Raw genomic sequence first — 22854 nt, forward strand, 5'->3', positions numbered from 1 at the left:
TACTTAGTTGCTATGTGTCAGTGATGCAACTTTAATTCCTGAAACAGAATACGTTAAAAAGTGTTATTACGTTATTACTTCCTTTTGAGTTGCTTACTGCCCCTCTGAAAAGTATACTGAGTTATTTACTTGCCTTTGAAGTGTGCCCACTCTTCGAAAAAGTAACATTGGGTTGCCTAAATATTCCTGAAAGAGAATAACTATATGTGTTTACTACCAATAAGGTTTTACTCACATTGAATAGCAGGTTGCCATTCTAAATGTGTAACATTAGGTTTTGCTTAACTTGAACTGCTTACCGCCTTCCTAAAATGTCTGATATGATTCTTGCTTACCTTGGAATTGGGTTCTGCTCTTCTGAAAAGTGACATTGGTATAACTAGCTAGTCCTGAAAAGAGGATATGTGTAGGAGTTCATTACCAATAGGGTTTTACTCAGCTTGAATAGCTTATTGCCATTCTTAATGTGCATCTTGAGTTCCTTCTTATCCATAAATACATATTGCCCTCCTGAAAAGTAATTCATAAGTTATTGCTTACCGTAGAACGGTTTCTGAAACGTGATGTTGGTGTAGCTATGAATAAGTAACATAGTGTTACTACCAATAGAGTCTGCTATCCTTGAATTGCCTTGGGTCATTCTAAAAGTCTACTAATGTGGTTTTACTCCCCTTGAATAGCATACTGCCATTCTAAATGTGTAACACTAGGTTTTACTCACCTTGAACTGCATACTACTATTCTAAATGTGGTTTATGCTTTGGTTTACTTACCCTAAAATTTGTGTTGGTTTTTATATTGTGTTTGAGTTATAATAGTGCTTACCTTTCTGAAGAATTCACTTTGCCTCTGTATATAAAATACAGTGATATATTGTAAAAACAGGGGTTTATCAGTGTTTCTTTGGACCATGTGTATGTATCAGCCCCCTTTCCCTCCGAAAATAATCCCCACAGCTCTGTCCATGCTACCAAATTAAGTAATACAGGTCAATACTAAGCGTTTGAGTTTACTGTATTACCCCTGGAATAGTTTATAAAGCCCCTAGTGTGTATAAAAAACTGCCCTAAAAACCATATAACACAAATATATACATTCACCAGTAGGTTTACTTACAATACATCACTAAATAACTAGCAAGGTAAACAGATAAGTACTCACCTGTAGGTAAAATGATGTGAACCAGTCACAAGTACAATTCCCTATGCTTAAGTCCAGCCCTAAGATTTATGGGGCCTAGTATTTCAAAGTCACTGGTTCGAATACAAGGTTTCTCTAGGGAAGGTATTCTGGACAGGGCTGCAATGGCACGTGGTTGGTGATTTAAAACAGTGCAAAACTATTTCAAAGTTCAATAACAATTTGTTAGGAGATGACAGGTAAATTTTCTCGCTTGACGACCAAAGTTAATTAAGAGGGAAATAGGAGACAATGGGCTTTGCAACTAACGTTACCCTATGGAGTAGAGAGGGCTGGGGGGACTCTGATTTTCGAGGGGTCACCATGGATTGTTTGGGGGTCACTGGGAGCATGGTCTTCTGTCTTTTGTTTGGGTGGGAGGTTTACAGGGGTTATAGGTTCGAGTGCTCTTCCAGTTGGGTGCAACTGCAAGATGCAAGGCCAGTTGATGAAGAAATTCAGTCTTTTGCGATGCAGACCTCCTCAGGACACATCACTAGATGAAGGAATGCGACTTCCAGCGACAATAAGTTTGCAGTTGACGACAGGCGTCCTTTCTGTCTTGGTCAAAGAAGCAGCTCCAGGACAGGTTCCCTTGATGCTACAAAGCTGAACGTTTGGGAGAAAGTGCCTTATGGCACAAGCTGGCGACCACCAATGTTCTGGGATTGCACACGGAATGGTGACAAATCCCACTAGTCCAAGGGTGTAAGCACCAACAAGGTTCTTCTGACATCTAGTAGAGGAGCAAGTCTTCGCCGGGCCAATCACTGGGGGGGGGGGATGCTGGTCCACTGAAGAAGTCATCAACGGGCTGCTCTTTATCAAAGGATTCATGGCTCCAAAGTAGATCTGAAGAATGGCTGAAGGAGGAGTCCTCCTCCTTATCCAAAACTGGAGCTGAAAGCAAGTCCAAGCACACCAATGGAAAGGATCTACACCAAACAGCCAGTAGTTGGCACAGACAACTACAGCTTTCACATATGCCCAAGCAGCAGACTTGCTAGCACAAAGGATGTAGACTGGGACAAGACAATCCCAGCCCCCTTCCCGACACACACACACTTACTAGCCCTCTAAAGCAACAGCGTGACCTTATATGGGATGTCCTGGCCTGAGAAGGCCAAACTACAATATCGCCAAAGAACAAGGGAAAATCTTGTGGCACAGCCATTTTAGGGCTCTAGCCTTTTGCGGTAAACTCAAATGTGCACATACAAATCAAGCAAAAACAGTGTAAATGTAACTGCTGGTACCAGCTTGTCTTTAGGCACATATAAAAGCAACCAACAATCGGGACTAGTCAGTTTCCCCATAACAAATGAGCACAAGGGAGGTGATGCTGAAGGATTTACTTCTCTTCAAAAAGTCAAGACAGGATTAAAAACAAAAACAAAAAGAATGTGGTTCCATAGAAAAATATGAAGTTAAAGTTGCATAAAGAAAATCTTTCCTAACAGAGACCAACCCATTATATACTGAGCCCTTTACATGTTTGTATAAAGTTCAAGAACCAACCTGTCCAGATATGTGTATGTTGCAAGAAAAAGAGGAATTCTTTTTGGTTCATGAGCACAAGCTCTTTGGGGCATTAACCTGGATCCCAGTGACCCTGCTCATCATCTGATAGTGAAAAAACACTTTGAAAGTCAAAGCAGCGAGTCACAAGTAGTTGGGATTAACATTAAATCATGGTGTCCAAACGTTTTCTGCTGCATGATGGACACGCTAGAAGGTTTATGTCATCAAATGAAATTGAAGGGAAAAGCTAATCCTGTGAAATCCAAATCATTAATGTGCCTTTGAGTTTGAGAGAGATGTTGAGATAAAAATGAACCAGGATGAGGTTGCAATTGAGCCTGTTAAAGCCTCGGAATGGCTTTCACTTTTAGTAGTGGCCTGGAAGCCTAATGAGCGGTATGTTTATCCATATAAATTAGGGGGCTAAATGCCCGAGTGATGTCGGAAAGGTTTGCTCTGCCAAGCATTTCAGAACTTGTTCCATAGAGAAGCCGTTATATTTTCTGGTATATAATGTGCCTTGACATATCCCCAAGTTGTGTATCCTCGCTTCATGGATCTGACAACTTTTATAACACCATTTGGAGTGTTTTATTTTAAATGAATGCCCCGTGGTTAGTTTCCACTGCACGTGTTTCAAAGAGCTTTGTTTGATCTTTTAGGGAAAGGCACTATATGTTAGCAAAATGGTGTGCTGGTGTTTGGGAGGTATCAAACGGAGCATTTTCTCAGGTTGAGAAAGTTGATGAGAATTTGTAAAGATGCAAGTTATGTTTTTAAGATCGTCTTTTGCAGGGTTCTGCAATCTTCGGCTTGCCAGATGTTTTGGACTATAACTCCTGTGGGTGTTGTACGACAAACATTCAGAGCCAAAGGTTGCAGACCCCTGGTCTATTAAATAGTTGGGTGATATAGCATGTCCTGAAAGTATCAAAGTGAAACCAAAAAGGTGATTGGTGGAAGATTTTGAATTAATCTGAACCACTGGCATTGCTCTGGGCAACCTTCCACAACACCATTTTTTAGTCCGTCTGTGCCATTGCAAAAGGTGTCCAGCCATATGCAAATCAGTCAGGGACGGCCACCAATGGAAGCAGCTCTGCCCGAATGTTTAGGCCATGTCCCCTCTGCACGGAGACACAGGCAACCCCAGACATGTTTCGGACTTGTTTGGCCTCCTCAGTGAGGTGCAGCTTGGTTCCCTATGGTGCAGCGAGCAAGGGGCCCACGTTTGAGCATACCCTCTCACATAGGGAGACAAACTGAAACCAAAAAAGTGATGGGAGGAGGGGGATGGTGGAGGTTTTGAATTGATCTGAACCACTGGCACTGCTTTGGGCAACCTTCCACACGACCGTTTTTCAGCCCGTCTGCGCCATTGCAAAAGTGGATGTGGCGTAGCAGTTTGTGCTTGACAGCCCCTTTTGGGTTGGGACCAAGCCTGATTTGCATATGGTGTTTCCCCTTCTGTAATGGCTTGGAATGCGAAGACCGAAGGTCTGGAGGGTTTCCCAGAGTAATGCCAGAGGGTAAGATTAATTCTAAACCTTCCAGCCATCACCTCTTGTCACCCCGAGTGGGGACGGGTATGCCCAGACGTGGGTCCTGTGTCTGCTGGGCCTAGAAACCCAAGCTACGCCTCACTTATGGGGCCCAACATGGCCGAAACATGCATGGGGATTCTTGTAGTCTCGTGCAGTAGGGATGTGACCTAGAAGTTCGGGCTGGACGGCGCCTTTTGGGGTGGGAACACGCCTGATTTGCATACGGTCTTTCCCCTTCTGTAGCGTCTTGGCAGGTGAAGAACTATGGTCTGGAGGGTTGGGTTGCCCAGAGCCATGCCACAGGGTAAGTTTCATTATAAACCTTCCAGCCATCACCTCTTTGTTTTTGCTGAAAGTATCAAACCCATAATCGATTAATTAAAGTAATCCTTGAGCTTTATTTGCCCTCTTCAGGACAGGAACTTTTATTTGAATTGTGGTTGCTGGAATGTTAACCAAATGTGTTAAACATTTTGTCGATCATACAAGGAGAATGCAGTCTTTGACTAAAAATGATATACCATGTTGAATGCACTCCTGAGTAGCAGTACATTTCAGTGTCTGAAAAGGTTGATAGTTGTTGCCGCAATCCTTGTGAGATTTGTTTGCAGGTGGGCACAATTCTGTGCACAGATGCTAGTGACAGTGCTTTTAGTGAAGTTTTGTGTAGAATCCTGAAGGGAGAAGTAAGAACGGTTGTATTTGAAAGGTGAAGAACTAAGAATCTGTTATTGAGGGTTATTCCCTTCGCTATTTTCAGGTCGCACGTAAATTCAAAATATTTATATGGTGTTGAACGTTTGTTCTTACAATGCATCATAAACATTTGAAAGGTGTATTCAGAAGCAGAAGTATGGATGGCATTTCTTGTGGAATCACCAAATTGTAAGGTATCCATTTTTGTGTGGAATTTAAACGAGACAGAGACAATATGCTGCTGATGGACTATAGCCTGGTGCATATAGGGAATCGGGCGGAGGACCAGGAGAATGATGATACAGAACACGTTTTTCTACTGCAACAATGTTGTGAACACACTGAATGTAAACATCCTTGTTACGAGGCTACAGTTTATGCCAACCTTAGATGGTTACGAATGAGTGGTGAGTCTATTTATTAGATGAATTTAGGACATTTGAGAGTACCACTTGAGCTGGGTTTTCAAGACTCATTTGTTGCAAAGGTCTGCAGCTTTTTCCTTCTACTTATGTTGGAAACAAGCTTTTGTGGCCATTGGTGCCATAAAATCTAAGGCTGTGTTGGGAGGTATTATTGGTGGCCAAGTGTGGATTTGGAGGTTGTGGAGATAGTTCTGTTTTGTGAAGCTTGTGTGGACAATGATAAAGTGTTGAAGGTGAGAAAACAGCCAGCTGGTAAACCAGGTTTTGCAAAAGAGAGAAGGGAACACGTTGCCTTGGATTTTAGGGGGCTTATTGTTGTCCCTAAGGAGGGCTGTAGGAATATTATCTTGCATGTGGACATAACTTGATCTGGTGAGGGAGACTTAAACTCTAAAACTCCCATAGAGATTCTGGAAAAGATATTTTGGAGAAAGGGTTTAGCTGCCAGGATCTTAACTGATCACAGTGAACAGTTTGTATCTGTTTTCTTCATCTGGAATATTTTAGAGGGTTCTAATGCACCAGGGGGTTGGAGCATGAGGCTGGTGGAAAGGGATCTTGGGCTTTTTGATGTCTGCAACTTAACTCTAAAACTTTTGTACTGTGCTTGTGCTTTAATCATGTTAATGTAGCCGACTACAACAGCTATTCCACATTTTGGGACAGAGTAAAATCTTAGCAGGCGTTGTATTTGAATGTGTCTGGTTGGTATTTGGTGCATCTTCAGCAGAAATCACAGGGAGTTACTGTCACACTCACCTGTGTCTCTGCAGGAGCGATGGACGAGCCTCCCTTGACCCTGAGTCTTCACTTCCCCTGTTACACCCGGAGGAATACCTGTCAAATACAAGGTGTACATTCAGACCTGAATTCACCTGACTGCCCTGGGCCCTTCCCCTCTCCTTACTGTGTGCTGTGATGTCCCCCTATGGGCTTACCTTGACCTTTAGTAGGGTGTGCGCTCCATCCTGCATTCGCAGGGGTGCGATTCACTCATGTGATTGGTGCCAATGTCTGTAGGCTGAGTTCAGATGCCAAACGCTGTTTTATGTCTTCACAGCGAGGCTGAGTGTTCAAGGCGCCAGTTTCTTCACTGGCTAGAAAGTCCTTCCCACAAGTGAACGTTGCACTGAGAATGTTGAGTGTCCAAAATTGTCTGTATTGTCTTTGTTTGCTGGTATTTTTGTGGGTGAGTAGCGCTGCGTGTAGAAGCTAGCTGCTTGTAGGTTTGCGCAGCGCCTTCAATTCGAGCGCGCCTGGTAATGTCTCTCCCTTTCCCTTGCAGGAGAAATTATGTGGTATTAGCGCCTCGAGTCTGGGTTTATCGTTATGGCAGACTTGGTGGTTGGGTAAGTATACACGGAGGCTTTTGGTAAGTATGCACCGCGAGCGCAGTGAAATAAGTGTCTGCGTTATTGGGGCGAGGGCAATGAATAAAGTCTCTTCTTTCTTTTGCAGGGGTTTGTGCGCTCGTACAACTGACCTGGATTGCAGCGTCGTGGGAAGATTCGGTGAGTATGCGCAGCGTTGCTGATGTGCGCGTGTTAACGCAGTTCTTCGTTGTTCTTACAGGTGCCGGTGTAGAAGTCCCTTCTTGACTGGAGATAGCTGCGGCATGGAGTAAGAACGGACGTTCTTCCGGAGCAGGTAAGCTGAAGCAGAATGATCCGGAGCGGTTAAGCAGAAGCAGGATTATCCGGAGCAGGTAAGCAGAAGCAGGATGATCCGGAGCAGTTAAGCAGAAGCAGGATGATCCGGAGCAGGTAAGCAGAAGCTGGCTGATCAGAGCACGGCAAGTGTGTTGCTGATACAGCTCACAGTAAGCAACCCGAAGCACTCAAAGAATCTTGGGTGTGGCTAATATTGCCAGCCACACCCAAACACTAGAGAGCTCATGAATCATCATGCACTTCCTGTTTGGAAACAGGAACTGGTAACCAGGAAGTTACTACAAACACTAGGAAGGAATTAAAGGAGGGATTTGCTATGGGTTCTTTGTGTGCCTATGCCAGGCCTGTCAAGCCTCCACCCAGCTTGCCCCAACTACCTGCCTGATACCCATGACAGTCTTCCCCCTCAAGACCCCTCCCAATGGTGTGTATGAGGGCTTGGGTTTCTCAGGATGGTCCTGATGGAATTTCCGCACCTATCGGGGGGCATGCACGTGTGTGCTGGGTTCCCATGATCTCTCCTGGAGTCCATACCCCTTCCAGTCAATCAAATAATACAGGGTCTTTCGTACTTGTTTGGAATCTAATATGTTGTTGACCTCATATTCTGGTGCTTCTTCACCCACTTGTATGGGTGCGGGAGGTGTGGAAGTTCGGGTTCCTGGGTGTGCTGGTTTTAATAGTGACACGTGAAATACGGGATGTATACGCATATGTTGAGGTAACGCCAGTCTCATGGCTGCTGAAATAATTACTTTTTCAATTGTATACGGGCTGATGTATCTAGGCTGACATTTTTTGGGACCCTTTAAAGCAATGTGTCTAGTTGCCAGCCAAACCGAGTCTCCCACTTGATAATCTGGGGCTTTTCGTCAATGGTGATCAGCGTTTCTTGTCTGTGTTTCTTTGGCTTGCTGTAGGTTCCTGTTGGCTTTTCTGGCTGCTTTCATGATGCTGGCATGTAGATTCTTTATTGCAGGCATTTCAATGTTTTCTGGCGGATCGTAGACCGACGTTCTGAGGTTTCAACCATATATAGTAAAGAAGGGTGTTGCTTGGGTTAATGAATGTGTTCAGTTGTTGTAGGCATACTCTACCATCCATAGAATTTCTGTCCAGCTTTGGCTTGTTTGGTGTAATAGACAGTGCAAATACTGTTCAGTGGTCTGGTTCGTGTGCTCGGTTTGGCCGTCCGTTTGAGGGTGGTGACTAGAAGACAGACAGACTTCTACTCTTGCCAGGGCACAACATTGTTTCCAAAAACGAGATACAAATTGGCTGCCTCTGTCAGAAACGATTACGGTAGGGAATCCATGTAACTTGACGATTCGGTCTAGAAAAACCTGCGCCAGGGTCTGAGCTGAGGGAATACCTTTTAGAGCTATGAAATGGGCCATTTTGGAGAAGAGGTCCACTACTACGAGGATGGTATTATAACCTGAGTTAGGAGGTAGGTCAGTGATGAAGTCCATTGACACTGTGTGCCAGGGTGCTGGCGGAATGGTGATTGGCTGAAGGAGGCCGGCTGGTTTTTGCCTGGATGTTTTGTATTGTGCACACACCTCACAGGTGCCTATGTAGGTGGCAATATCCTCTCGCCAAGTTGGCCACCAATAAGATTTGCTTACTTTCTTCATGGTTTTGGCTATACCCTGATATGCTTCTAACAGCGAGTCGGGGTAGTCTGATATGATTGCTTGTTGCAGATCCTTAGTTGGAACTTAGAGGCGTTTTTGGAAGTATGGTAGTTTGTCTTGAATGGTGAAATGATCTCCCTTCGTGTCCCAAGCCAGTAGGTCTTAATCAGACATATTTTCTTTTATTGCTTCCTGCAGTGTATTTAACGGAGATAGGCTGTTGCAGAGGCCGAGAATTTTATGACTGGGTATGATCTCCACCGGGTTAGGGGCATTGTAGACTTCCTCTCCTGTGTCAATGCGGGATAACGCATCCGCTTTCCCGTTCTTAACTCCGGGCGGTAGGTGATTACAAAGTCGTATTCCATTAAGGATAGGGCCCAACGGAGCTGCCTAGAAGACTGAGCTTTTGCTGAGCGTAAGTATTGCAAGTTCCGATGATCTGTTATTATTGTGATGGTGTGTTTTGCTCCTAGTAAGTAATGTCGCCATTCACACAGTGCGCTTTTGATTGCTAGGAGTTCTTTCTCAGAAATTGCATAGTTTAATTCTGCTGGGGAAAATGTCCTTGACCAAAAGGCAATGGGATGAAGGCATCCCGTTTCAGGATTTTGTTGAGACAATACGGCCCCCATGGCAATGCTTGAAGCGTCCGTCTCCATGATGTACGGTAAATCGGGCTGTGGGTGTTGCAGTATTGGGGCTGTTGTGAATTTTTCCTTGAGAGCTTGGAAAGCTTCTTCCACCGCTGGTGTCCATTCAAACTTTCAGTGTTTGCGCAGCAAGGATGTTATTGGATGTACAATATGTGAGAATCCTGGTATGAAGCGTTGATAAAAGTTTGCAAACCCTAGGAAACTCTGTACTCCCTTTACAGACGTGGGTGAGGACCAAGTGAGGATTGCCTCCACTTTTCTATTGTCCATCTTGATCCCCTGCGGTGTCAGTACATATCCCAGAAACTCCACCTCGGTGACGTGGAAGGAGCATTTTTCTAGCTTTGCGTACAGTTGGTTTTCACGCAGTTTGCGGAGTACAGCTCACACGTGGGTTACGTGTTCTTAGGGAGTGGTGGAGTAGATCAGAATGTCATCGATATAGACGACTGCGCAGACATCGAGGAGTTCCCGTAACACGTCATTCATAAAATGATGGAACGGAGCCGGGGCATTTCAAAGCCCAAAGGGTATGACCTACTATTCATACAAGCCATAGCGGGTACGGAACACAGACTTCCACTCGTCCCCTTTTTTCATGCGTACAAGGTTATATGCGCCGCGTAAGTCTAGCTTGGTGAAAATCTTCGCTTGTCTCACCTGGTCTATGAGTACTGGTATCAGAGGTAATGGGTACTTATTTTTTAAGGTGACTTGATTTAGGGCCCGGTAATCAATACACGTTCTTAAGTCCCCCTCTTTCTTCGGTACGAAGAAGAGTGTGGAGACGGCTGGTGACTTAGATGGTCTAATGAAGCCATTGGCCAGGTATTAATCCAAGTAGGTGCGTAGATGAGCGTTTTCTTCCTCGGTTAATGCATAAATGCGGCTGCACGGTACTTGTGCCCCTGGTTGCAGGTCGATCTGGCAGTCGTAAATTCGATATGGTGGTAGTGTATTAGCTTGCTCCTTCGCGAACACATCCTGGAACTCTTGGTAGTCCTCTGGTAAAGTGCCCACCAAGCCTAAACCTGCTATCTTTTCCTGTGAAGCTAACCATGGGCTTCCTTGGATCCCTTTGTTGTCGTAACAAGAGGCGCATTCCGTGGAAAAGAGTAAGGTTCAAGCTCGCCAATCTATCTTTGGGTTGTGCGTGTCTAGCCACGGTATCCCAAGAATCAGCTGGAATTGGGGTGCAGCGATAAGGTTGAATCTAATACTTTCCCTGTGGCCATCTTGGCAGATTAAGGTGATGGTGGAAGAACACTGTGTTACTGGTCCCGAAAGGAGTTTTGTGCCATCCACAGCTGTCACGCTTTCTACGATGTCCTTGCGGTGGAATGCCAATCCCAAGTTCTTTGCAGTGTTTATGTCCAGGTAGTTACCAATAGCCCCACTCTCTATGAAAGCCTTGAGGGCGTGCATTCGGGTGGGCTGTGAAGGGTCTACCAAAACCACAGGAATACTGAAATGTGAGATCTGAGTGCTCAGTTCCTGGCTCGACAGACCGACCTCTACATCTGCCTGGCATTGGAGTTTTTCGCTACCGCATCTGTGTCTTCCCCTGTGTTATCTAGTACCCCCATTGTCTTCCGTGGGGGTTTAACCATGCAGTTCCGGAGGAAGTGACCAGATTGGCTGCAATATAAGCAAAGTTTTTCCTGACGCCTCCGTTCTTTCTCTGCCTTGGTGAGTGGTCCCCTGAGAACACCCAATTGCATGGGCTCTGAGTGTGTTTCTGAAGCCTGTCGATGGGACGCTTCCTTTGGTCGGACATACACTGGTCTATGCTCCGATCTGGTTCGGTCGGCCTGCGATCCTGTAACCGGTGGTCTAGTTGCATAGTTAGGTCAATGTATTCACTGCAATCTTCGGGAGGATTAACTACTTGCGCCAAGACATCTTTTAATTCTCCTCTCAGTCCGCGATAAAATAACGTTATTCGTTTCTCCTCTGGCCAACCTGATTCAGCTATTAAGCGATTGAATGTGGCAAAATATGAGATAAGATCCTGACCACCCTGTCGCAGAGACAGTAGCTCATCATCCAGGGCCTGACCTAGAGTCCGATGGGCAAATAGTTTTTCCAGTTCACGCTGAAAACCTGGGTAATTTCTTAGTAAAGGGTTGTCCCTAAGAACTAACGGGACAGACCAGTCTGCTGCGTGTCCTCCTAAATAGGAGAGGACGAAAGCTACTTTAGCTTAGTCGTTCAGAAAAGTCTCTGGTTTGCATATGAAGTGTAGCCGGCATTGATTCATGAATGCTCCAAATTTCTTGGGATCCCCAAAGACGTGTTCCATGGATGCTAAAGGGATGTTGCCTGGAAGCAATACCTTAACGGTGTGGCTACAGGTGCAACGGTAGGCTGCCCCTGAGGAACTCCACCTGATAGGGGTGCTAGACCAGCTTGGGTCTATAAGAGCTGTCTTGCCAAATCGTCTGTTTTGTCCCTGTTGACTACCAGTTCGTGCCTTAAGGCATTTGTCACAGAGCGGGCTGCATGCACCTCGGCCCGGAGTTCACCTAACAATAGGGAAAGCTGGTCTACCTCAGAGATTTCCATCGCTCGGGCAGAGGTATTGAGGATGGCTTCGTGTTCTGTCACACTCACCTGTGTCTCTATAGGAGCGATGGACGAGCCTTCCTTGACCCAGAGTCTTCACTTCCCCTGTTTCACCCGGAGGAATACCTGTCAAATACAAGGTTTACACTCAGACCTGAATTCACCTGACTCCCCTGGGCCCTTCCCCTCTCTTTACTGTGTGCTGTGATGTCCCCCTATGGGCTTACCTTGATCTTTAGTAGGGTGTGCACTCCATCCTGCATTCACAGGGGCGCGATTCACTCATGTGATTGGTGCCAATGTCTGTAGGCTGAATTCAGATGCCAAACGCTGTTTTATGCCTTCACAGCGAGGCCGAGTGTTCAAGGCGCCAGTTTCTTCACTGGCTAGAAACTCCTTCCCACAAGTGAACGTTGTGCTGAGAATGTTGAGTGTCCAAAATTGGCCATATTGTCTTTGTTTGATGGTATTTTTGTGGGTGAGTAGTGCTGCGTGTTGAAGCTAGCTGCTTGTAGGTTTGCGCAGCGCCTTCAATTCGAGCGCGCCTGGTAATATCTCTCCCTTTCCCTTGCAGGAGAAATTATGTGGTATTAGCGCCTCGAGTCCGGGTTTAGCGCTACGGGAGACTTGGTGGTTGGGTAAGTATACACGGAGGCTTTTGGTAAGTATGCACCGCGAGCGCAGTGAAATAAGTGTCCGCGTTATTGGGGCGAGCGCAATGAATAATATCTCTTCTTTCTTTTGCAGAGGTTTGTGCGCTCGTACAACTGACCTGGATTGTAGCGTCACAGGAAGATTCGGTGAGTATGCGTAGCATTACTGATGTGCGCGTCTTAACGCAGTTCTTCTTTGTTCCTACAGGTGCCGGTGTAGAAGTCCCCTCTTGACTGGAGATAGCTGTGGCGTGGAGTAAGAACGGACGTTCTTCCGGAGCAGGTAAGCTGAAGCAGAATGATCCAGAGCAGGTAAGCAGAAGTAGGATGATCCGGAGTAGGTAAGCAGAAGAAGCAGGATGATCCAGAGCAGGTAAGCAGAAGCAGGATGATCCAGAGCAGGTAAGCAGAAGCAGGTAAGCAGCAGCTGGCTGATCCAGAGCACGGCAAGTGTGTTGCTGATACAGCTCACAGTAAGCAACACGAAGCACTGGAAGAATCTTGGATGTGGCTTATATAGCCAGCCACACCCAAACAGTAGAGAGCTCATGAATCATCATGCACTTCCTGTTTGGGAACAGGAAGTGGTAACCAGGAAGTTACTACAAACACTAGGAAGGAATTAAAGGAGGGATTTGCTATGGGTTCTTAGTGTGCCTAAGCCAGGCCTGTCAATCCTCCACCCAGCTTGCCCCAACTACCTGCCTGATACCCATGACAGTTGCACATAACAGCATAAAATTAACTCTTTGCTAGGTAGTGATCCAGAGGACAGATCCTAGTGCTGAGACAATGTATGCTGTCTCTTGTGTACCAGAATCATTGACATTGCTTACTTTTGCACCAACTGCACTTGATTCATAGCTTTTTAGATAGACGAGCATACATGCTAAAATAATCCAGATACTAGCATGGTAAGATGAGTGAGTGGATGTGCCAAGTGTCTGCTCTGCCATCAGTACTCCTGAACCACGCTGCAGGCCCTGGCAGGAGCGCCTGAACACTGCAAACCTCGAGGTCAGGATCCTCTACGGCTCCTGGATGTTCCAATAGTGTTAAGAAGATATCAGGACATGGGGAAGATTGATGGCCTGGACCCCCTCGTAAGCTGTACCAACATGGTTGCTGGCATTCATTTGAAAGAGACCTTGGCTCTGAAAGCAGCATGGCTGCTAACAAGGCAGACAGAAGCTTAATTAGCCCCTCACAAATGGGCCCAGAGATGTCAGTAGTGATCAGAGGAAGGTAAACGGTAAAGACATGAAAGGGTGTATATGCCTTCCAATGGCCATTCTAACCCCCTCCCCCAAATCCATAATCCCAATCTTGGGTTGGGGAATTGGCCAGGTTGGGGAGGCCCTGAGCTAGGCACACTGTTTAGAAAATGCTTTCATACATCAGAGCTTGGCATGGCGTTATAACACACCACTGATTGCTGGATCTATAATTGAATGAGGCTACATTGAGATTTGATTGGGTCCCTGCAATGTGACTGGAGGTGTGGGGAACACTGCTTTTTGAACGCTAGCAGGCGTTACTCCTCACTAACATTCCTTGCAAGTTGGGTCTCTGCCTAAGAGGAAAGACTGCATTTTGGCTAAGATTTCACATGCACAAAACAGTCCCATATGTAGGCATTTTTGTATAACTGCAAGAGGAACAAATCAGACGAACATTCTCAGGCAAACCCAATGATGGCTAGGAAAGCAGATATGGCAGAGACAACCTCTTCTGGGACAGTCCTCACAGGGGAGTTGTCTGAGCAGATACTGTATGGTCCCAAGGAGAATCTGAAAGCAGCACTCAAGGATGAAGTTTACAGTTAAGAAAAACAAGAGGGAATGATCGTGCGCAAACTGCAATAATGATGGTCGAAGGAAAAAATGCCAGGCCTATCACGAAATTGAAGGAGTTAAGGAATTCTAATGTGAAGAGGGGAAACCTCCATGTCAAATTCCTGAAAGTGGGGTTTGAATTGGACCTTATCGACCAATGTATGCACAGCCCCTTCCTTCAGACAACTTGTAACTATTATTTAGATTGATAGGTCCCACAGAGGGATCTTCCTATAAACAAATACGCATCGACAGCCTAGAGACATAATGTAACATCTTGTGTCTTTCTCTATGGATGAGGCAACATTCATAGAATCAGTGCTTTGTGCAACTCTTTCCATGCCACTGAATGATACATGAGCAGCAGTTATATGGGACAGAGCTGAGAGAGAGAAGGCGCTGGATGGCTGATGGTTGGTTGTGGTATGCTGAATAAACAACTATACAAGAAAGCTGCCTCTTGTCTCTTCACTGCATGAAACCAGCACTTGTAAACACCATTTTGACGACTAGGATGCGATGCAAACCCACATGTGGGTTCGCAATCTGTTGTGTTCTGCATGCATTGGTTTGCATCCCGTCCTGTCACCAAACTGTTGCACACAAAGTCCAAGTTGCACACAGTGAATAGACAGGAACCCATTTTCCTGTAATGCTGTATGTTCAGCATAGTACAGCATGGTACAACCACTGGCCATCCATCACCATCTCCCTCTCAGCTCTTCCATGCTGTACTCTGCTGTATGCACAACCTTCCAAGAAAGCTGCTACCTGACTTGACTGTGTGAAACCTGAATTTGTATACAATGTTTTGGCAATGAGATATTCTTGTGCTGATTTGGGGGAGGGCAGCAAATACATGCAGCCACCTCCCAAATAGATCATCCATCCAATATAGGCTATAGCACCCATAATCTGCTGCCCAGAGAAGAACCTCTTCAAGGTGAAGCACCCACTAGAGGCAGTGAGCCACCTTGGGTACTGAGCCCCTAAATGAGTTGCAGAACCCACACCTGTTGACTCCCTCTTTTCCCTCCTGCAAAATTGAGCACAGGGAATGCTGCACCCCAGGCCAGTAAGGAGGGAGTAACATGCATCCCAAAATTGTTTGAGAAAAGAAGTATGTCATGAATGTTACTGCCGTGAGCATAGCTCCTCGAGTGCCAAAGCAACTCTAACTGCAGAGAATGCTTATTGAAACTTGCTCTCTTCTAAACATGTCTGTGGTCTTAAGATTCCATTTGGGCCCACATTTTAGCCATGATTTTAAGTGAGATTCCAGAGTGCCCCAAGATAAGCCAGAAAATGTACACGAGAGGGAGTAGGAATTCTATCTGCTCAGTACTGTGAAAACATTGACTGTACAAAGCTTTGAGTGGACCTATGACTAGACATTGTCATGATGAACTTTAATATATGTTGGAGTTGCCATCCAGATTGCTAGCAGATATTGGGATTCAAAAGAGGTACAGGGTGCTAAAAGGTGCCTGCAGTAACCTCTGGTTTTAAGAGTACGAAACGTGTCTGTGGTTACGAAGCGCAATGTTCTGTTCCCAAGAACTGGCCCCCAGTGCAACCTACCTGAAAGCTGACAGGACTTGCAAGCCTTTCTTCCCCATGGGCGTACAACAAACATACAGTTCTCTGGCCAACGGTTCCCTACACACATGTGATCGAAGATTCAAGGAAGAAAGCCACAGATGTGATGGTGGACGTCACAGGATTTAGGACATCTGTCACATGCTCGGGCATGCTTATAACAGACTGGCGAGCATCGTACAGGCTTGTGGCAAGACAATTTAACACTTGTTTCATGCATGCAGGCACAGACATAAGGGATATGGACTGTGGCCCTCCCAACTTCCATACCCCTTCTCTGAGACAGGAATGGCTCTGGGAATCGTTGTGGTAAATCTATAACCCCAGTCTGAGAGGGGACCCCCCCACACCCTCTTGGCAGGGTCAGGTAGCTGACACTGTCACACAAACTATCAAGTGCTTTTTGGTGTGATTAAATCCAATTTGTGCAGATGGAGAGTACTTTACCTTTTCTGGATCGGAAGGATATCCGTGTTCAAGATGAATATCTTGCAGAGATTTCTTAATATGTTCCCTATAATCACAATCCCAAATGTAAACTTTCCTAATTGCAAGCTGACATTTTGCATTTTGTACAGGCTGGTAAAAGGCTTAGGCTTAGACTTAGAAGAAATTAGTGTTTGCTCCCAAGGGAAAAGGTAGATTACTGTGTCCGGATGTAGTCTTTTACTATTTAGCAGCACAAGCTAGGGTAGGTTTGTAGTGGTCTGGATTTAGATAATAGGGTGATATCAGACTGATGCAGACAATAACAGAAGAGGTTTGGATCTTCCGGGAACTGGCACTAGCGGGTAGACCTATATAGGCACAACCTTGGTTGGGGAAACATCAAATTCCCATAGATTAAGAGCATAACTGGTTCAAATTTCCAGATGACCCTCCAGCTACACTCTTCTTGGTGCATGGTGCATCTCATTATAAAATGTTTCCATTGATATTTGTGGGTGAAGTTGGGGATTACTGCACTAGGGGAACTCATATGGTTCCATTGCTACATTTGTGGCAAACGAGAATGTGGCACATTTTAGTGATGAAGCTCACAGAAGTGCAGACTGGTACTCAGAAGATTTTTGGTCAAATCTGGGGTCCGTATTTACATTCTATGAAGAAGTATCGTAATTTCTTGTGCCCAACGAGGGTGAAGGTGCTGCATGTTTTGGACAAAGACTGATTGAATGCTGGCTTAGCAAGATCAAATCTCGATACCTCTTTTATTTGCTAAATTTTGATCTATAACAATTTCTATTTGGTAGGGTGAGTGGATCAGGCGGATAATGGGTGAATTTATATTTTGCAGTGTACGTTGTTTGAGAATTTCTTGCAAATTTAGAAAAATCAACAAGAATGATACAAAAAAGAAAAAATGTTAGACTCATTGCTTTGACTCACACCAGCACTAACTTGTGTTTGAAGCCCAGCAACGGCAATATTCCTTTTAAAATGTGTAACATTGGTGAGGTTTCTGAGACAAGAAATTAATCTGTGGAACCAAAGACAGACCTGAATCAAAAATAACTCCTTGGTTTGTTGCTTTGTGGTTGTTTATTGGTGGGGACGCAAGGGACGAGAACCATTTGAATAGTAGATAACTGACCTTGTGTGGGATAAATATGATTATTTCTGTTTCCCAGCTATTTATGCACAGGTTTCTGAGGTGAATGCATTCCTGGGTTTTTCCTAAGCAGGTTGTTTCCTTGTGGTGGTTGCAGTTCTTGTCGAGATGCCTCACATCCTTTTCTGCCCATCATTAGCAAAGAATTGAAACAGCGGCCTGAAGCTGCCAAATAGTAAGGTCAGGGGACTCAAGTAGGCAATAATGATCTAAGTTGATGAGTCTGAAAATGTAGGGACTCTGAGCAGAGTTATTGTTTGAGTAGATAAGACGTAGCCTACGTTATTTTGGGCTACGTGTTCTGTTAAGGATATTTCAATTTGTGAGCTTTTACTGGAGTCGATGGAGAAGAGCATGTGTTATATTTCCATTTTGGTCACAATCTTTTCACAATTTAGGGATTTGTGGAAGGCCCAATTTATATACTTGTAATGCAGTATATTGTCTGCATTATTTCATTTTTGATTGGCCTTTTTCTTAGAAAATGGGAGAAATGAATCCCAGAATTCAAACACATCCTCTACCGCTATGCTAGGTTGAAGTCCTCTGATAATGGTTCGACCAGTAACCGGTTTGTTGCAGTCCTACCTTGGATAAGGATCCTGGGGAAGGATTTTCTTCCAGAAAATGTATCATCAAGAATTAAACAAAGCTTTCCAAAAAAAATCTAAAGCCAAATTTGATCTGAAGACTATTGTGGTATTTAATAGAGATACCCCATGAATGCTTTCACCCCTGTCCGTACTCAGATCCTTGTTCCCCCTCAATATTTCAGATGGTGTAAAAGTATCATGCCTGCAAGCCCCTAACAGTAACCTATTTTGTGCCCCCTCTCATTTCAACTGGAGAAGTGTTTCGCATTGACAGAGAGGGGTATTGCATGCCAAGGAAGTGTTGGAGAGCTTGATATAGGGTGTTTTACTGCTTGGATTTTTAATTCTGTTAGAATGCTTTTCTTGGACACTAAGATTAGGGTTCAGGAGCACCAATCAATACCTCATTGTCTGACTCTCCAAACTTTAAGTGTGGATAAGCAGTCCAGGCTATCCTCTCAACAGGAGTGTGAGTAGGAAATGAAGTACAGGGTAGCATAGATTAGGAATGTGCACATAGTATACGTATATAAATATGCCCATTAATTAGCTTGGTTAATAAAAGGATATACGATACGTTGCAGGTAAGTCCTTTTATGGGCCGCATCTTTAGGGGTAATGACTTCTCCATAGCACACTAAATGTTTACAAATGTACTGTCGGACCCAATATGCAGTTTTCAGTTCAGGGATTTAGACCGTGTCAAAATCCTCATAAACCAGATAACCATAAACAGGAAAGCCTTTGTTTAAACGGAAAAGGAGCTATCTAACTTTAGAAGAGTTAGTGCAAGTTTCAGTTGTGTGCAACTTTCAGCCAATGCTTTTCTATGCGCTGTGACAAAGACACATGTTTGGGGCTGAATGATGGGGTTGAAGGAACCCTGTGGCCAGGTGCCACCAACTACCATATAGGGCCCAGAGGAGAAAAAAGGGAGGGTTCCCCTGGCTTCCATAGACCATCATCAGGCTAGGAAGTAATATCTCCCCCACCAAAGACTAAGGGGCATTAAGACATCAGTATTCGGGACCCTGATAGGGAGAGGGAATCTGAAAAGAGAAAGAAGGGCAGGTCTGGAAAAATAACTGCCATGCCACCCCTTCCCTAGCAAGAAATAGCCTCTCTGCCTTTTTAGGAAAAGCCCAGAAGAAATGGGATTTTCTCGCTCCAGTGCATTGCCCCTTCCATGGTCCCCACTGCATGTGTTAGAAAAGCAAGGTGAGAGGTTCCTACTTACCCAAAACCTCATTATTTATCCAGGTCTGCCAGAGCTGAGTACACTTGTTAAAATGGATGCTTGCATTGCCCATCAATTTCCAAATGATGCATGCCATCAGACTTGTGCAGATGCAAATCAATCTCTAGTGGCTGGACCTGTGAGGGATGAAACATCCTTAGAAGCCCAAAGTCCGCAACAAATATGCAACAATCGTTCCATGTACTAAGGACTGTAAGCTAGTTCCCTGTGATGCACTGTACATCTTCAGTGAGTTTGTCCATGGAGCAGGGGGAGACATTGCACTGATTGGATGTAATCGAAGTGTGACAAATCGTGAGAATGTGCTTTTATGTGACTAAGTAATTGCCAGGCCTTTGTTAACAGCGACTCCCAGGTGCCGTTTAACATCTGGTCATTGTGCAATAAATCCTAATGGTCATCCATGTCCAGGCTAAGCAGACATGATATGTGGTATTAGTGGCTAGAGAGGCATTTGGGTGCTGCCAGTCTTGCCATTTCGTATCACGGCATTGTATATTTTTCTGCCATCTGTGATAAAATAACCATGATAAGTGTTATTGCTTTGACTGGCATTTTGGTGAAACCAGTCTAGGTATGTCTAAATGTGGCCTGGCATGCTTTACTGTAATATGTTTTTCCATGTCTAGACTGGTCTACATTGTGCAGCCAGTTGGAGAGGTTTTCATTGTGGCATGGATTTTTTTTTATACTAAAGCTTTATATTAATTAAAGCATTAATGTTCCTGTGCACTGCTGGTGACTTGCATGTATTGGATTTTTGGATTGGTGATAGCCTACAAAACAATTGCAAACGCTCTTGCTTTTTTTGCCAATTTTTCTCAGAAAGTGTGCTGTATAATGCATTAAAACACATATTTATATTGTTCTCCTAGTGCAGTGTGCGGCATACCCATGCAGCAGCATGTTCCTGCATATTGCGCAAGTGTGGTAATCTAGGCCGGCCCGGATTGTGGCATGACCCGTGATTTGTTGCTGAGTTGGAGTCGGTGGGCCCCCTCAGCATGGCTCGCAGGTTGGCCCCCAAGTTTGTGTTTTGCCACTGCTCAGACATGTCCCTTTTAAAGCTGCTTCAAAGCTATGGTGCAGGTGCCTATATTCCTATACAGATCTTGGTAGCTGAGAGCACATCAAGTCCCCAGTCAAACACATGCACCATGCAAACCTTTGGGTGCTCACCCAGTCAGGGTTGGTCACAAAATGTGACACTTCCCTGATAATCGCTCTGTATGTCGATTCAAAGTGAATCCGAGCCAGATGTATAAACATACACCTGGCCAGATCTGATCATGGCTGTCCAAAGGTCCCAACCTGAAAAAACAGGAAGGCCATAAACATATACGGCACAAACTTGTTTACATGTTTGCCATGTAAATAGAGACTTGTTGTGGGGTCATAGTGGACTTGTAAATCAAGATATCAAATTGTAATGGCTTTAACAGTGTGCAGCTGTTAAGGTGAAATACTGAACTCTGACCTGGTGGGCAGAGGTTCAGAAGTCCAGACTAGTTTCTTGGAACAGGGTATCCATCTGGACAAGCCGGACTGTGATGCTGGAAATGCATCGGAGGGACAGGGCCTCCATATCCTTGTCCTTTACTGCTCTTTATTGTGTGTTCTGTCGTGTTTTCTGCGCAGGAGTTCATGTGGGACTCCTGGCGATGCAGCTCTCTTTCTTTTTGGTTTGGTGAACGGACCCGTGGGATACCCTTATGGCACCCATGGGTGGGGGTACAACCCTATGCCCCTAGTGTATGTTTTTGGGCACCTGTGGGTGGCCCGCAGAGCACGGTATGGGCTGGTGGCAGCTCCATGCTGAATTCGACAGGGCGCGGAGTATCCTCCATTTTGGGATATCCCGGCCCTGCCATGGGGATCAGTTGATCCCTGATGAAAAACAAGATGGCCCCTGTGGCCTCTTGCTTTCTATTACCCATTACCTTGTTTTCCCAAAGTCCTGGGAAGCCCTGACTCTGTCCCTTCCCCCAGACTGACTGTTGGGTGGAAGTGCCATATATGGTATTGTTGGGAAGGCCCGGCCAGACGAGCTGGAGTCTTCCCGGTGATGCATGTTGGGGGTACCTCATGTGGGTGGGACCTGGGTGAATAGAGTGTGTGACAATATGCATTCTGTGTTGTTGTTGTCTAGTATCTGGTGGTTGACACAATGACTGAGACAACTCTGCCCGAAACCGGTATGAATGCGGCTTGGAGTGTTGAATGGCTCGGTACTTGTCCCAATACACATAACTTGTTGAAAGTGTCTGGAGAGAAGTGAATGGCCTGAATATCTCGTGTGCCTGATTGGCTGCCTGCCTGCATGAATGCCCGTAGTCGTGATTGGATGCTTGAGTGTGACCCAGTGGAATGAATGGGAGATCAACAGTATATCTGGGGACCTCTCACTGCTAGGAATCGTGTTCAGAAGCTGAATTCCACTACGCCGAGTAACTGGAGTAACTGACGCTTAACCTTGAAACCCTGCGACGAGGAGGAGTGCTGTGGCTCTCCCTCGCTATCTGAAGGCCGCTGTGTTTCCAAGGACTGACCCAGAGAGGACCTGGTAAGGCACCCTCTTCCCGAGCTACGAGGGACCATCGTGCACAGCTGATCTTTGCCAACGGTCCCTGGTAGACAGACCTTCGACAGGCTACCGACCTGATACGGGGACTGCAGCGGAACTCCAAGGAGAAGCACTCGGACTGTTGTCCACCACTGTCGACGACCGCTGTCGCCGACCGGAGCTGCCGTCGCCGGCCAGAGCCGCCGTGCTCCCGTTTGCCTAAGAACTTCAGTTGATCATCGGACGCTCTCATCTGCATCGTCATCCGCTTGTCTCCTGCTGGAGAAGGCCCGACTGTCGACGCGCCGAGGAGCATCCACCGGTGGGTTTCCTGCCACCTAAAAACCACAGAGACGCTGACGACTCGACGCCCTTGCTGGGCCACAGTTCTTCATCATCTCTTTGCGGTCCAGAACTATCGTCATAGAGGTGCCCCGCACGCCTCCTCCTTGCAGGACGCCAACGCTCTGTCGTCGACGAGCACCGCTAGGAACGAAGCTGCCCCTTCCCTGCCGTAGTTCACCCTGTTCACCGTCGGACGTTCGACGACCCGTGACTCCCGCCTTAAAGGGAGGGCATTCAAGAAGGGCTGTCGATTCCCCGACACCGAGCACCAAGTTCCCCGACACCTCTTGATGATCCGTGGCTCCCGCCTGAAAGGGAGGCACTCAAGAAGGATCGGTCAGCGCATCGTCGGAGAACTCTACTCCACCAGGTCCATTGGGGGGGTAAAACCTTAACAGGAAGAAGTGAGACTATTGAACGTATGGACTGGGCTTGTGCGATATATCTTTATTTACAGGTTGCCCCGGTGGGGGGGATCTCCACACAGATCTGTGTCTAGGGTA

The sequence above is a fragment of the Ambystoma mexicanum genome, chromosome 4q (assembly GCF_040938575.1).
Source record: "Ambystoma mexicanum isolate Mex_15411 chromosome 4q, UKY_AmexF1_1, whole genome shotgun sequence".
NCBI lineage: Eukaryota > Metazoa > Chordata > Amphibia > Caudata > Ambystomatidae > Ambystoma > Ambystoma mexicanum.